Genomic DNA, 6,000 nt, shown 5'->3' with positions numbered 1-6,000 from the left:
TCCCACATTTCAAGGGGGAAAAAAATCAGATTAAAAATGTCAGATTTAAAAAATGGGGGCGCTGACTTGCTTTTATTAAATGAGTGAAACGGGAAGCCAGCTTTCAGTGCCCGCCTTGCACTTGACTTCCTCTCCCAGCAAGAGGTGAGTGGCAATAAAGATCTCCATCTCCTGCTTTGTAAAGCCTCTCCAGAGCCTGGCAAAGGATGCGGCTCCAACGAAGCCGGAAGGGCTGAATAATTCAAGAAGGAGACAAGGGAGAGGAGGCAGAAAGGCAGCTGCTTTTGAGCTTCTTCCTTTTAGCTGCATCAACTGCTTATTATATCCAGATTCAAGATGCTGCTGTTTTCCATCTCCCTGACTTCTTCGAATCAGGGAAAAATAAAATCTCCTGTTGGCAGACTCCAGGCTGTCTTTCCTCAGCACCAACAGAGCAGAAACATATACAGTAGAGAGTTACTCCAGCTTGGCACCTGTTAGATGCATGGAGATTGCAATATCTAGAATTCCCCGAATTCCCCATTATGCTGCCTTGGAGTTCTGGGATCTATGATCCCAACATTTTGCAAGTTCATAGTTCTTTGGAACCTCCATTTCAGAGGAGATGGGAGGATGGGAGGATGGGAAGTTGGAGAGAGAGAGAGAGAGAGAAATAGTGGCAATGGGTGCATCATTAGAAGACCTGAAAGACCAAGTTAGGGACAGAGTGTCATGGAGGAAATCTACCTATGTGGTTGCTAAGAGTTGACACCAGCTTGATGGCATTATGTGTGGGCGGATGTCTTTTTGCTTGTGGAAGACAGGGAAAGCACTGCTCAATTTTCCTGCCATTTTTAAAGGCTGTGATAGATCAAAATAATGGAAAATGTCTGGTTCTTCTTTGTGGCATTTTAGATTTGCAAATAGAATTAATCTGAAAGAAGTTTGGTAGAGTGCTGTGCATCGTTTCCAGCAATATTTTTGTACGAAGAATGCTCTAACGTCTTTGGACGTCTTCCTAACAAACCACTTATTGAACAGGAGTCTGAAATCAGGGCTTCAAGCCACAAGATCTACCGCTGTTCTGGGACAGCCCCCACTTTCACCTAGAAAAACTCTTTTCCTTTTGCTAAATTCCTCCTAACCTACGCATTTTAACTTTTTAAATCTCCAACTCAAGTGCAGTCCTAACTTGACCAGTATTGATGGAATATGGTTGGCAGATACATTGGCACTTCAGTTGGTGAAGTCCACATAACTTGATTCTGAGAAAATTTTAAAAAATCCCAAAAGTTTATTAAAGAGTGGCCAGTTCATTATTCATTGGCGGCAGAAAACAGGCTGTGTTACGTTAGGTCTGCTCTCGGCCAGTAATTGGCACTTGCCAGCAGAAAACAAGCTGCCTGGTCTGTTTTTTGTCAGCAAGCAAGGAACAAGATGTGCATTTGCAGCCATCTGAGGATGTGCAGTGAGGTCACAGTGGGAGCCCCACCTCACAGTAGCATCACTACACAGGTAAGGTAAGGGCTCATGCAGTGACATCACTCTGAGGAGAGGCTTGCCATACATGGACTTTTCCCCCCACCCTGCCTGCAGATACCTCTGTAGATGGCCTGGGTTCAGACAACATTCAACAGATACCAAGTTAAAACTAACTAAGTGTATACCCTGCCCATGGATTGAAATTGCCCTGTCTGTGTATTGTCTGAATGTAGACATTGCTACATTTTTCTTAAGCATACCCTAGCTTTCCCTGAGTTATTTGAATTTTGCAGGGAGGAAAAGTATAACTCAGGAACCAAGGAAAAGGTGTACCATAAGAATAGATGAGCTGGGCCTGCAGATGATCCTCTTTTGGTCCCTGGGGAAATGCAAAGTCTGTCGGTTGGCAATGGAGAGATCTGCATTCATGTGTAACGGTATGTGGGAATGACCTTGGGAGATGAGGGAAGGGATGCTTCCGAGGGAGTGAGCAGATAAGAGAGGGCAGAGCCCGCAGCTGCATAATGGGTGGAGAAAGAGGCTCAGGAGGGACCCTCCCTGGTTTCTCGGGCTGTAAAGGAGACGGCGAGAGATTTGCACTTTCAGACTTGCAAGATTCTGTCAGTGCAGCCTTACCGTAAAGTAGAGTTAGTTCATCTGGTCGTGTTTCCTGCCTGGTCTACCTGGGAGGGCTGACAACATGGGAAGGAGAAGGGTACAGCAGCTTCATTGAGTAAGTCTCGTGATTTCTCCCCTCTGAATTCAGAGTTCACAAACTTGATTAAGGCTATCCTGATGGGACAAGGTACTATTATAATTGCGAATCTTGGCAAACAGGACAATCCAGTGTCACGTAGCCTTTTTGCTCCAGAGGTTTAGCATGGAGCCATGCAGCCCAAAGAGGCTGGCTGGTGGGCTTGCCAGCTCAAAGCATTGTTTTTCTGCCTCAGCTCGAGAGCTGCTCACTGCAACCAGAGGGACAAAGTAGACCGGATACCAGATGCATTTTTCTACGTGTTTGCGTGTGTGTGTGTGTGTGTGTGTGTGTGTGTGTGTGTTGACTGGAGAAGTCTGAAAACCAGCCCAGATTGGGGGTGGAGGGTGAAGATGACAATCTATAGCTACAGAGCTGTATCTCTTTGCATCTACATTGATGCAAAGAATATCACTGAGGCAGGGCAGGGGAAATGGACTAGTCGCTGGGAGTTGGGCGGCACATAAATGTAATCAATTATGGTTGGTCGCAGTCAGACAGATGTTTAGACCGGAACTGGCATTTTTGTCCACCTCTCGAGTCCTTCCCAAGGACCTGGGATAGGCAGATGTTGTGATTTAATAACATTAAAGGTATCGTCGCAGGATGGAAGCTGTTCCAAGCAAAGATGCCTTTTGCAATTCACGGATGGTGATTTGGTCAATGCCAATGGGTTTTTTTAAATTGTTATTGTATTATTGTATTGTAGTTATTATTGTTGCATTAATTATTAATATTGTAATGGAGTGTATTCAGGGGCAGTCAAAAAAGTCAAGATGGCAGCGTGATTGAAGCCCTCCCTAACCCTAATGTTTTTTTAACCCTAACCCTAATGTTCTTTTAACCCTAACCCTAATGTTTCTGGCAGGCAAAGGAAATTAAAATTTGCCTTACAGTCTCTCAGATGTTTTTGTCCCCCTCAAAAGAAGCTTTCTCTTCTTCTACTTCTCTAAATTTAGGACAGCACTAACACTAGCCCATTTTAATGTACTTCCGACAGCCATGCTTGAAGGAAAATCCGGGGAAACCTGTTTTCCTTTACCACTCTGTCCTTGTGGCGAAGGGATGGCTGAAAATACAATCCATGCATTGCACTGCCCATTTTGTAAAAAACATACAGCTATGTTTTATAGCCCCCCACCATTAACTAAAACTTCCAGGCCGTTGGGATTTATTTCATGTTCAGTTGTGGTTTGCTGATAATACGATTCAATTCCTTTGAATGTGGCCAAATTTTGTTCAATTGTTTGCAAAACCTGCTGTGATCAATCCTATTGCTTATTTAGTCATTCTTGCTTATTTTTGTCTTTTTAGCATTTTGCATGTTTTAATTTCTACGTTAGATCTATGTAGGTGGCCACTAAGAGTCAACCCTGATTTGATGGCACGTAATCCATCAATCAAATGTTTTAATTTCTACCTTCTTTAAGTGGAATCCTTAGATCTTTAGGAGTGGCTTTCTATTTTACTCCTGAACAAGAAAGAATTGAGGATGTTTGAGAATTACTTTCTAATTTCTCTCTGTGGTGATTTTTGAGGTTGCGGTAGCACTGATATCTGCAAAGGGTGTGACTGCTGTATGGTTATTTTTGCTATCCATTTAGAAGCTGGGCAGTTGCTCAGATTTTCCTAATTGGGGGGGGGGGGAAGGTAGGGCTTCTGTTGGGATTTAAGTGTGGGAAACCAGGGTGGTTGCAGAGCATTAGGGAGGATGAAAGACATTCACAGCCACAACTTGGCCTTATAACTAAATAAGAGCCAGAATGCCACTCAATTTACTGCAAAGGAAATTCTCTTAGTGATACATTTCAAAAGCAAATTCTCTTTCATCTGCTTGCTTGCTTGCTTGCTTGAGGACTGGTAGAAATTTTTTGCACCGCATTAGTGTAAAGTCCTCATTCAAGGATGTTCTGTCCCTGAAGCTGCTACTTCCATAAGAAACTCAAATGGAGGATATGCTTCTAGTTGTTCATACACAGGTTCCCAAGCCCCAACATTATTTATTTGTTCACTTATTTCTCTTACAATATTTATACACACACACACACACACACCACTTTTCCATCCTCATTGACTCTGGACAGGGCACAAGAAAGTCAAAAACACAAGTAAAACAAATGTAAAGGATTTAAATAATATCATCCATAAGTCCTCCGCAAACATCAAAAGCCAGTTAGGTGCTGAGCATACACTGGACTAAAAACGCTTTGGCTTGCTTACAAATGCCGCCAAGGGCAGGACCATCCATACCTCTGGAAGACAGATGTTTTGCATCACGGTGCTGCCACAGAGAAGGTCCCCCTCTCATGGCACTTGCAAGGAGGATGACCTGCAATTGGGGGTCTCGCCGATTCATTGATCTCTTAGCACTGGGATGCGCTCATGTTCGAGCCCACGCAGTGGTGACCACAGCAGCAAAGCATCAATTTCTCTCCCAACTTATCACATCTGCAGATTCCCCCCTAGCAGCTCTCTCAGCCCAACCCACCTCACAGGGTTGTTGTTGTGGGGAAAACAGGAGGAGGAAGGAGTATTAGGGATGTTCGCTGCCTTGAGTTAGTTATAGAAAATAATAAAGGTGGGATAAAAATTAATTAATTAAATAAATAATAACCTGTCCCTTTCAAGGAAGGATAAGCAGGATAAAATGCAGAAGAAGTGGTGGGGTTTCTTGGTCAATGAAGTTACTTGGGTTGGATGTCAAGTGGACAGAATCCACGTTGGTGAGCGAGGCAATGCCTTGGTTTGTTATCTCAGATTTGTTTGGTCTTGGAAAGCCCAAGGAAGTGGATGGGGACCTTTTCCCTCTGAATTCTGCCACCTACAGGTTTGAACCATGACCCTTTTGGCTTCATTAGGTGGCTACACGGGGTGTGAGCAGCTGATCCTGGGAGATCATCAGTGGCTTTCTAGGTGTTGGAGGTCCTGGCAAATCCAGCATGCCTCATTAGCATGTGCATTAGCATGTAAATTGAGTTCATCCCACAATGCAACTCTGAGGAAGCGGTTTGTTGCCACTCCCACTTCCCCTCGTTCTCTGTTCCTCCTTCTTCCATCGACTGAACAGGCAGCATGGATGCTGCTCTCTTCATCAGGGCCACGTGCTCGGGCCTTGATGAAGGATTCTGCCCCTTTCTTCCACGCAGCTCTTGGCAGCTGTAGGGCTGAGAGTTTAGGGTGAATTAAGTTTAGAAAGAACAGAAGATACAAGGAACTTCATTTTCCACCAAAGGTGGATGTAACTGAACCAAGAATAAAAAGTCAGCAAGATATTCTTTTTACTTCTTAACCTACTCTGTCTATTCTTTACGCTTGGGAGGGCTGAATGTGTAAGATCAATAACCTGCATTTCTCTGATGTGCTCATTGAAGCTATTTAAGATAATATTCTTTTTCTGTGTACAGCTTCTACACTATGTTCAGCTCGGCTCTGTTTCAGTGGTTCTAGCAGGCCACTAAATGGCTTCACTAGCGAAGGGTGAAATGCTGCCTGCTGTTTCTTGAAGAGGCCTTGTCATAGCATCAGAGGGTGGGAAGGGCCCTTGGAGGTCTTCTAGTCCAGCAATCTTCACACCATCCAAGAGAACTTCAACCATTCTTTGAAAACCTCCAGTGATGAAGCCCTCACAACTCCAGGAGAACAGCTGCTCCAGTGCTTTGTAGCTCATGGTCAGGAAACATCTCATTATGGGTCTCTATAAACCCCCCCTCCCTTGGAGAAGCCCTGTATTAATCTCTCGGCACCTTCCTTGGGATCTGACTAGCAGACCAGAGAAAACAACACTG

This window comes from Candoia aspera, chromosome 5 (genome assembly GCF_035149785.1).
Source record: "Candoia aspera isolate rCanAsp1 chromosome 5, rCanAsp1.hap2, whole genome shotgun sequence".
NCBI classification, from domain to species: domain Eukaryota; kingdom Metazoa; phylum Chordata; class Lepidosauria; order Squamata; family Boidae; genus Candoia; species Candoia aspera.
This window is presented reverse-complemented; position numbering follows the sequence as displayed.